This window comes from Schistocerca piceifrons, chromosome 3 (genome assembly GCF_021461385.2).
Source record: "Schistocerca piceifrons isolate TAMUIC-IGC-003096 chromosome 3, iqSchPice1.1, whole genome shotgun sequence".
NCBI lineage: Eukaryota > Metazoa > Arthropoda > Insecta > Orthoptera > Acrididae > Schistocerca > Schistocerca piceifrons.
In genome coordinates, this window is record NC_060140.1 from 621,976,135 (window position 1) to 621,986,543 (window position 10,409).

The window sequence follows — 10,409 nt, forward strand, 5'->3', positions numbered from 1 at the left end:
TTTTACGTTACCGCTGTTGGTGAATGACGCTTCATCGCTAAATAGAATGTGTGCAAAAAATCTGTCATCGTCCCGTAATTTCTCTTGTGCTCAGTGGCAGAACTGTATATGACATTCAAAGTCCTCGCCATGCAATTCCTGGTGCATAGAAATATGGTGCAGGTGCAATCGATGTTGATGTATCATTCTCAACACTGACGTTTTTGAGATTCCCGATTCTCTCTGCTACTGATGTGTGGATTATCTGTGACAGCAGCTAAAACACCTACTTGGGCATCATCATTTGTTGCAGGTCATGGTTGATGTTTCACATGTGGCTGAACACTTCCTGTTTCCTTAAATAATGTAACTCTCTGGCAAATGGTCCAGACACTTGGATGATGTCGTCCAGGATACCGAGCAGCGTACATAGAACACGCCCTTTGGGTATTTTGATCACAATAGACATACATCAACATGATATCGATCTTTTCCGCAATTGGTAAATGGTCTGTTTTAACACAGGTAATGTATTATGAAGCAAATACCGTTCGCACTGGCGGAATGTTACGTGATACCAAGTACTTATACGTTTGTGACTATTACAGCGCAATCTATCACAAAGTGAAAAAAGTGGTCCAACTAAAACATTCATATTTCTTTACATACTACATGAATATGTTATAAAAAATGAGGGTTCCTATTTTAAAAAATGCAGTTGATATCCGTTTGACCTATGGCAGTGCCATCTAGCAGGCAAACCATAGCACCATCTGGTTTCCCCCTTCAAGCTAGATGAGTTTTGTTCTTTGCAGTTTTTTCGTTTGATGCTTATTTCGTGAGATATTTGGCCCAGTCACTATCAATGGACCACCCTGTATATGGGAACAAGTATACTGCTTCTCCATGCATGCGGCATTCTTTCTCCTTTCCAGATCTTCTGCATTAGATCCCAGAGAATATCAGTTCTCTATTCTCCCAGATTTTACCATGCTTCTATTGGGATTTGGTCTGCCCCTAGGGCCTTCACATATTTCATTTTTGTCATCGTGTGTTCGACTCCATCCCTACTTATACTTTGGGTCATTCATTCATTTATATCTCCATCCTCATACTTCTCTCATACATTTTCCTCATTCAATAGCCTTTCAAAGTACTCTTACCACCTATTCAGGATTTTCTCAAGGTCGTGTAATACTACACCTGATTCATCTTTTATCTGCATCATTGATGTTATGTGGTCACCTTATCTCTTGCTTTAGCAATCCGTAGGAGTTGCCTGGTGTCCTGTCTTCTTTCCAGCTCTTCATATGCCTTTTCCATTGTCTCAGCCTTTGCTTTTGCCACTGCTCTTTTGGCCATCTTTTTTGCAGTCTTGTAGGCTTCCCTATCCTCCTGTATTCCTCTTAAGTCCCATTGCTTTTTTTTTTTTTTTTGCAACTTTCTTCACTTTTGTCACTTTCTGAACCTCTTCATTCCACCACCATGCCTCCTTACCTTCTGGTGGTCCCTTTCCTGTTGTTACACACAGATTGTCTTTTCCAGCTTTTGCAATTACATTGCTATTATAACTCCACCGCTCCTGTACATCCTCTGGTAATTTCACTTCTCTTAATACTGTTTCCTTGAATTTTTCTCACAACACCTCTTCTTTCAGTTTCCACCACTTTATTCTTTGTTCTCCTCGCTTGATTCATTTACATCTTTTCCCCACCCCCATTTCATAATCGGCCACTATGAGTTTGTGTTGTGCAGCCACACTTTCCCTGTATATAACCTTGGTATTCTTTATTTCCTTTACGTATTTCCTTCTTGTCAACAAATTGTCTAACTGACTTTTATGGTCTCCACTCCTGTATGTTATAAGTTGTTCTCTTCTATGATTGAAGTAGGTACTGGCAATCATTGGGTCAAAAGATACAGTGTATTCTGCAGTCTTGTGCCCTGCCGCATTCCTTTCTCCATAACTCCATCCACCATAAATTCTATCTTCCCCACTCCTCCTCTCGCCAACATGTTCATTTAAATCTCCCTCAATTATCACCCTTTCATTGTCTGGTATTTCCATTGTTATTCCATCTAGGATTTTTCAAAATTCGTCCATCTCTTCCTCCAAACACCCTGCCTGGGGTGCATACACACTTAGAACTGTGATGACATCTCCTCTGTCATTGATTCCGTCCACTCCACAGACTTCTTCCTTAAGATCTTTATCCGCAATAATCCCTACTCCATTTCTGGACTCTTTTTCAGCACTGCTATAAAACAACTTGTATCCTTCTGCCAATAGTTTGGCCTTGTCACCTTCCACCTGGTGTCTTGTAAGCACAGGATATTTACCTGCCTTCTTTACACCATGTCTACAATCTCTCAACTCTTTCCCTTCAATGTCCCAATGTTTAAAGTTCTGACTCTGATTTTCTACTTCATTCCTTTTTTCGCAACCTCTTCTTTTGTTGGATTCTACACAAAATGTCTCCCCTGGAGATCCGATTCGGAGACTATTACTCTGGAACATTTACTTTGAGAAGTATCCATCATTGTTTTGTTTTTTTTTTCTGGCAGGATACCCTTCCTGACGCCAACCCTCCTCCTTTATCTGGGCTTGGACTGGCAACAACAGTTAACGAGCTACTCAATACACTCATTACCTGTTGCAGGCAGAGTTTCAATGTTAAATATATTACTGTCTTTAATTTTGTTGTAAATTTGTAGTCCCATGTGCTCTGGTGTTTGGTTGTGGAGATTTTAATGTTGTGTCAGAATCTTAAAATTCCCTCTGTGGTGAGTAATATCATGGTGAAAATGGAAAGTGTCAGGTATTTAACTTTTGTTGTCCTGTCATCCACAGTTGTCTGTGACATTACATTAAGAATTGTCACTTTGGGTTCATCTAATTACAGCTGAATTATAAGAACTTTTTATGCCATATAGACTTTGCCATTATTATTTGACTGTTGTAAATGTCATAGATGCTTCTCTGCATCTGTTCTTGTTCCGGTTTTGTAGCTGTTCTTCTGATTATTTTCATTCTTAATTTCATTATCACAGCACTAAGAAATGAACTCCCATTTGCTTCATGATGTTTTGAATGTTGTATAAACTTGGCAATAACCTCCGAAACATCTACATTTCCTAGTACTGTGTGAATGAGATTAACAACAGCAGATGCAGAGCAGCATCTACAAAATTTTCCTCTAATCATGCCTTTCAAACAATAAAGGCAAAACATGTATGAAATGAAAGATTTGTTTCATCCAGTTGCAGTCAGATGAACACAAAGTGATAATTGTTAACATAATATCATGTGTATTTTGGTTTTTGTATAAGAAAATGAACACTGCCTATATGTAAAGGAAGGGAATGTATAGTAGTTTTGAGTTTCTTAAAAGTGGTCAATAGGATATCTATTGTAAGTCAGCACATGTTTCCAATTAATTTATGTTGTAATATTAAACTCCTCATGATATATTCTGAATTTCCCAGAAGATAATGCCATAATGAATAACCAACCCAAAGTAGCAGTAAGACTACATTTCTGGTGTCCATGTTTATGGCACAGGACAAAATACGAATTGTAAATGCCAGTCTTTTCAATTTATTTGCTAAGTAGTGTATATCAGTCGTCCAAGTTTTTGTCAAGGTTTAGGCCTAAGTGCTTTACATGGTTTGCTTCTGTGCTATCCTGAGCGTAGCAAATTATTTTTATTTTGTTCCATTCTAATGATCTAGTTTCAAATTGCATAATTCTGGATTTAGTTCATTTAGTTTCAGTTCATTTTGATGAAACTAACCAGATTCTAGTTTTTCTAAAGTATTTTTGACAATTTCTGGATTTCTTTCAAGCATATAATTTTCAATGAGAACTGGTGTATCACCAGCAAATAAAACCGAATGAATATCAATAGCAACCACTAGGTTATTTATGTCAGAAAAGAACAAATAGGGAATCAGTATCAAACTTTGCGGGATTACTTTTGAAATTGTTTTCCAGTTTCAGGAATATTTGCTTTAATTTGAAGTTACAATTATTCTTTGTTTCCTGACAGTCAAATAAGAGTCCAACCATTGTAAAATGGTGTTCCTGATTCCATATATTTGCAATTTGTGGAGCAGTAAGATGTGGTTCAGAGAACTGAATGCTATATCTGTGGGATATTGCTGTGAGCTTTTTATCCATATCTAATATGGATCATATGTTTTTAGCAAACTCATTGACGACATTTATAGAGTTTTTTCTTGTTGAAGTACAAACTAGGTTTTAAAATTTGTGTCATTTATAATAATGAAATTTGAATTTGTTTTGCTGCAATCTTTTCAAACACTATGGAGAAAACTGGAATAGGCAGATAGAGCACTAATTTCCCAAATACTCTGTTGATTCCTTTATAAATGATGGTTTTATCTCAGCATATTTGAATAAATTTTGAAGCATCCCTGCTCAAAGGATTGGTGTATAATAATCAACAGTGGTTGTGAAATCATGTTACACCACTCTTGATTACAGATGTAGGTATTCCATCCCACTCATATGAGGTTTAATTTTTTAAAAGCAAATATTTCATTTTCTACAACTCTTTGAGTGATTTTTTTTTTTTCAAACTGTTTAGAATATCTGTTATGGTTGTTTTCTGAGCTTGTGAAATTTTTCATGTCCTTATAGGCAGCCATATACGTCTCATATTCCTACATTTAAGAAAAATTCATTGAAACAGTTGGAAATCTGGACAGGGTCTACTACATCATTTTCACATTCTCCTGACTTTCAACTTTGGTTCCTGATTCTGACTGGACAACTGACACACTGCTTTTGTCTTATTGTTATGTTGGAGGTCTAACGTTTTTGATGACTAAGAGTGTGTGAAGTGTATGTACAAACTCCCCACTTCTCTTAAATGAGTTGACTTACTTGGGAATGCGCAGCCAATATTCTTCTCTGGATAGCCGGCTTCTGGAATCCCTACAAACTTCTTCTCCGAAGAATGATGCTAGTCACAGGAACCTTCAAGACTCTCTCTCTCTTTGTGAAAGAATGAGTTAATCGAAGAATACTTTTCAACAACTATCACAGTATGTTTGAACTTCCACAAAGAACAAAATTCACACTTCTTACAAAAACAATTTACGTCTTGTAAGTCACCCGTGTTGTCTCACATTAGAAGCAATTAAGTCACATTTACAGCAGATTTGGTTGCTAACCATGACTCTATTACATAGGAATTATACACATGTCTTGCCTCTAGCAAATCCAAATTCAGAGTTTCTTAAAAGTCTTCTCAACTAAAATGTTCTTTTGTCAGTAACAATAATCACAGTTACAAAACAGCACAGAATAACACAGATGTTCCTTGGTGCTGCCGTGTGCGTTCATTACGACTTCCATGGACCAACTGACAAGTATTTGCCACTGCCGTTCAACCTCTGCGTCATCCTTTTGGTCACGACTGATTTCACATCTGCACACAGAGAAATGACGCGCAATCAATAGGGTTCCTTTCTCCTACTCACATCTAAAATATCGTGTGTGTGAGATGGTGGAAGGCCGAGTGGTTCTAGAATATATGCAGAATTTCTTGAAACACTACAGAGGAAGACCATGTTATTTGCCATTTGTAATACAAGTTTCTTGAGTACAGCTTTATAGCATTTAACATACATAACAAAATTTGGATTTATGTCTGATTGTAGATGTGTGAGCTGTCTCTTTCTGGCCTTAATATATTTTTTCTCAGTGTATTCCACTTAAGTTTACTGCTTATTCTCTTTTTGCAAGTTCTGGGAGGAGCAGATTCCTTGATATATCCACAAAACAGTTTAAAAATTTGTCATAGTTTCTGGTGTTTGAAATGCAGTGGTCTGTGTGCCACCTTACGACATTTTACTATGGTCAAAATCAATATTACTTTTGTTGAAATTCCTTTTTGCATACATGCATGGAAGTTTCAGTTTATCTGTTTTTGGGAGCTTGATAAACAAGGCTGAATGGTCTGAAATACCAAGGTTGAAGCAGTACCTGTTTACATCTAGAAACGTAAGTTATAATATTATTAATACAGGTCACTGATCCACAGTTTTCTCTTGTACCTTCAGAAAACTTCAATGGAAACCAGAGTTCTAAATTAAACTGTGAAATTTGGTGGATTCACTGCTTTCAAGTAACACATTTAAATTTAAATCTACTGCGATCACAATTTTTTCTCTCCTTCTTCCTGAAGCTGTTCTAGAAAACACTGGAGTTTTGCTAAGAACACAGAATATCCAGAAATTCTCTACAGCCAGAAGTTAAGCAAACCTAAATTTAAAAAAACAGGGTGTACATAAAGTTCGGAAACACTTTCAATTATTTGTTGCACAAGAACCAAACATTGTACAGATATCATATGTATGTCATTTTGAAGAGAAACCCTGAAAGTTTTTTCATGTATATTGCCACAGTATAGTTTGGTAATCTGCTGATAGTCAGCACTAGTCGCAAACATGGCGAGTTCAGGTGCGGAGCGAGCTTTCTGTGTGTTGGAGTTCGACAAAAATCCGTTGTGACAAATTTGTTGTGCCTGTGGTAAATGGCCTTACTTGTTGGTGGCTTCTTACCATACTTGGTTCTAAACATCCATTGGACAGCTGTAGCACATTTGTTTCTGTTGAACTCCAACACACTGAAAGCTCGCTCCGCACCTGAACTTGCGCTGACTATCGGCAAATTACCAAACTACGCTGTGGTGGTATTCATGAAAAAAAAAAAAAACTTTCAGGGTCTCTCTTCAAAATGACATATGTATGATATCTGAACAATGTTTGGTTCTTGTGCAATAAATAATTGAAAGTGTTCCCAGACTTTATGTACACCCTGTGCTATGGTGGGAAATTGAGTTTATTCCCAGCAGGAATGTTTATGTTGGTGACAGATGATCTTGTGAGAAAAGCATAGCACATGGTATCCAAGCAATTTGCTACCCTTTGGAGTCATTGTAGACTTAGGTGTTTGTGAACAACATGAATTTTTCTCAGGCTGAAGGTGTTTCATTCTTGCAAGTCAGGAAGATTAGCATAGCTTTTCCTGAAACAAAAGTACCTAATAATCAATAATTTTGTGCCTAGTCTCTCATTTCAGAAAAAAACTGGTAGTATAAATGAGTGTTTAATGCTCTGGCTGACCTACAGTGTTCAGTGATACCTCATTGGAAAAGTTGGTACAAAAACTGTGTCAGCAAACTGGAATGTCTTATGGGAATGAAGAATCTGAAATTCTCTTTGTATTGCATTCACACTGTGCATGTGATTCAAGAACCTAATAGCAGGAAAACACAACATTACTGTCAATGGTCTCTGTAGTTTATTTGCTTGGGTACTGGATTAGGTTTTCTGCTCTGATGAACTATGGTTTCATGGAAGTGGCTATGTAAACAGCCAGAGCAACAGATATTTTAGTTCAGAAAACCCTCATATTTTCCATGAGACGCCACACTGACAGAAAGTTAAAATTTTGTGTGCAAATTCATGCAAAATAATTGTAGGCCCAATTTTTTCTCTGAAATAACAGGTGACTGTTACCAGGACAGCGCCATACAATTCTTAGCATTCATAGTGGCTGTTGAACAAAACTGTTGGCTGCCGCAACACATGATGAGCACCATGATCATATTGCATGAGTTCTTTGGGGGACACATTATTTCACATGCCCCGTGATCATCTAGATCTCCTGACTGACTTCTTTCTTTGCAGATATCTATAGGATAGAAACACAACAAGAAAGACAAAATATCCCACATAAGTGTCATAAGCATCTGATAAGAAGAAACATCTTGAGGCATGTGTTGCAGGATGTGAAGGACATTTGCAACATCTTTTATGAGAAAATGTATGTTGTGAGTGTACACAGCATAAATACATTAATGAAGATTCGAATTTTTTGACTTTGCTGTTGTGTAACTCCTGGCTCACCCTGTATAATCACTGTACTCATTTCATTTAACTCTACAGAGTAACTCCCAAACCCTCTCTCTTCATTCAAAGAATTAAAATTTTCTCTTATTATATAACTTACTGAAGAATCAACAAGAATGCAGGACTCTGCACAATGTTTATTTTCACTATGAAAGCTGTTAGCTACTTTAAAATTATTAATACTATTTAAAATTTTCATACAATCTTCTGTTAACCAGTGTTCATTTTATCAGTTTACTGTGATATTTACACATTCTGAGAGCAGAATTATGAGTTCATCAACTTCAGAATATTTAAGGTTTGGTATTTCTGCTGTTGAGCCATTGATATTCCAGTGCATCAGTAGAGCATAATTTGACTTGTGACCTTCATTAGCAAAACAAGATTTGGATTTCAAAAGTACCACTGTATTGAATCAGCTGTTTATACATTTACTCAGCACATTGCTGCTACCTAATATCGGAGCAAAAGCTATAAGTCTTTAGCAAATGTAATAAAAAGTGATGAAAAAACTGATGGAGAATGTTGCATTAGCAGCCATGACTCAGCAACCACCAGTGTAATGACATGTGGGTCATAATAACAAACACACAGAGCATTGAGCGGCATGGATAGCCAAGCACAGCAGTAAACTGTATCACACAGCAGTAATCATGTAGCAAGTGGGGTGACGCCACCACACCGGAGCAAGTCTCTTGTTATGAGCGATGTGAGAAGGTGCTAGGTTTTAATGAAACAAATGCATGCAAGTGGCATATATACACTCATCAGCCAGAACATTATGAACACCAATGTATCGATATAAACCTGCCCAGGTGACAGCAGTGTCACCTGATGAGGAATGACTGCTAGATAGACCATGCCCAATGCATGTAATATCAGTCAGTGCGCTGTCTGTGTATACTATTGGGCAGCACACAATCTATCAGACTGTGATGGCCCGCGTGCTGTGGTGAGTGTTGTCAACTTGTGGCAACTAGGTAAAACCACGTCCAGATGACTTGGGATTGGGTGGCCACCCCTCATTACAGATGTCGGACATTGTAGGCTGGGCAGACTTGTTGGGTGTTTGAGGAGTGCTGTGATGAGTGTCTTCAACATGTGGCGAAACCAAAGTGAAACCATGTCCAGATGACATAAGATTGTGCAACTGCTGCTCATTACAGTTGTTGGACGTAGTAGGTTGGGCAGACTGGTAAAACAAGACAGATGGTAAACTGTGGCAGAACTAACATCAGACATTAATGTTGGGCAGGGCACAAGTTTTTCTGAACTCACAGAGTGCTGAACATTGCTAACGATGGGCCTTCATAGCTGACGACCCATGCATCTGCCAATGTTAACACCACGACATCGGCACCTACAGCTGAAATGGGCACCTGACCAACAGCAATGGATGTTCACGCACTGACAAAGTGTTGCATGGTATGATTAATCCCAGCACATTCTTCATCATGCCAGTGGGAGGACCATTGTCTTCCAGGAGAACAACTCCTTGACATCTGTACTGCGGGACAGAGAAAAGCTGACGGTGACTTCATTATGCTCAGGGGAATATTCATGTAGGCATCCATGGGTCCAGTGAGCTTGTGCAAGGAACTATGATGGCCAAGGAGCATCATACACTGGTTGCAGACCACATGCACCCCTTCATGATGTTTATGTTTCCCAATGGCAGTGGCAGTTTTCAACAAGATAATGCCCCATGTCACAAGACCAAGGGTGTGATGGAGTGGTTTGAGGAATACAGAACCAAGTTCCAATTGATGTGCTGGTCCCCCAACTCACCAGATCTAAACCTGATTGAACATATCTGGGATATGATTGAATGTGGTGTCAGAGCTCATTGCCCCTCTCCCCGTAATTTACAGCAATTAGGTGATTTGTGTGCGCAGATGTAGTTCTCTGTTAGAGAAGAAAGTTAAGTTTTCATGGAATACATAGTTTAGCTCATGCCTGCTTTAGTTATTATTTAAGAAACAGAGAACACGAAGTTATCATAGGCTCTTTGAGTAATATACAGTAGAGGGACTCCCCATCATCTTGCATTGTGAGAAATTACAATGGGTCTCTTACTACAACTGATCTTGTTTATGGTAATGGTTTACTATTTTATTTGAATCAGGAGGCAGAATTAGTCCTGTCTGCAGATGATACTAGCATTTTTGTGAAGCCAAGTAAAGAAGCATCAACAGAGAAAATAGTAAATGATCTTTTTATGAAACTTACTGAATGGCTTTGTGCAAAAGGGCTAGCTTTAAACTTTGAATGAAGCATAGCTCGTCCAGTTTTGTATTATCATAAATATTCCACCTACTGTTAACATGGTATATCAACAAGAAATAATAAACAATGTAGATAATTGTACATTCTTAGTTGTAAATATGATGAAAACTTGAACTGGAAAAACTTAGTAGTAGACTTGCAAAAACATTTAGGTTCAACTACTTTTGCCATAAGAAACACTGCCAACTTTAGTCATACTG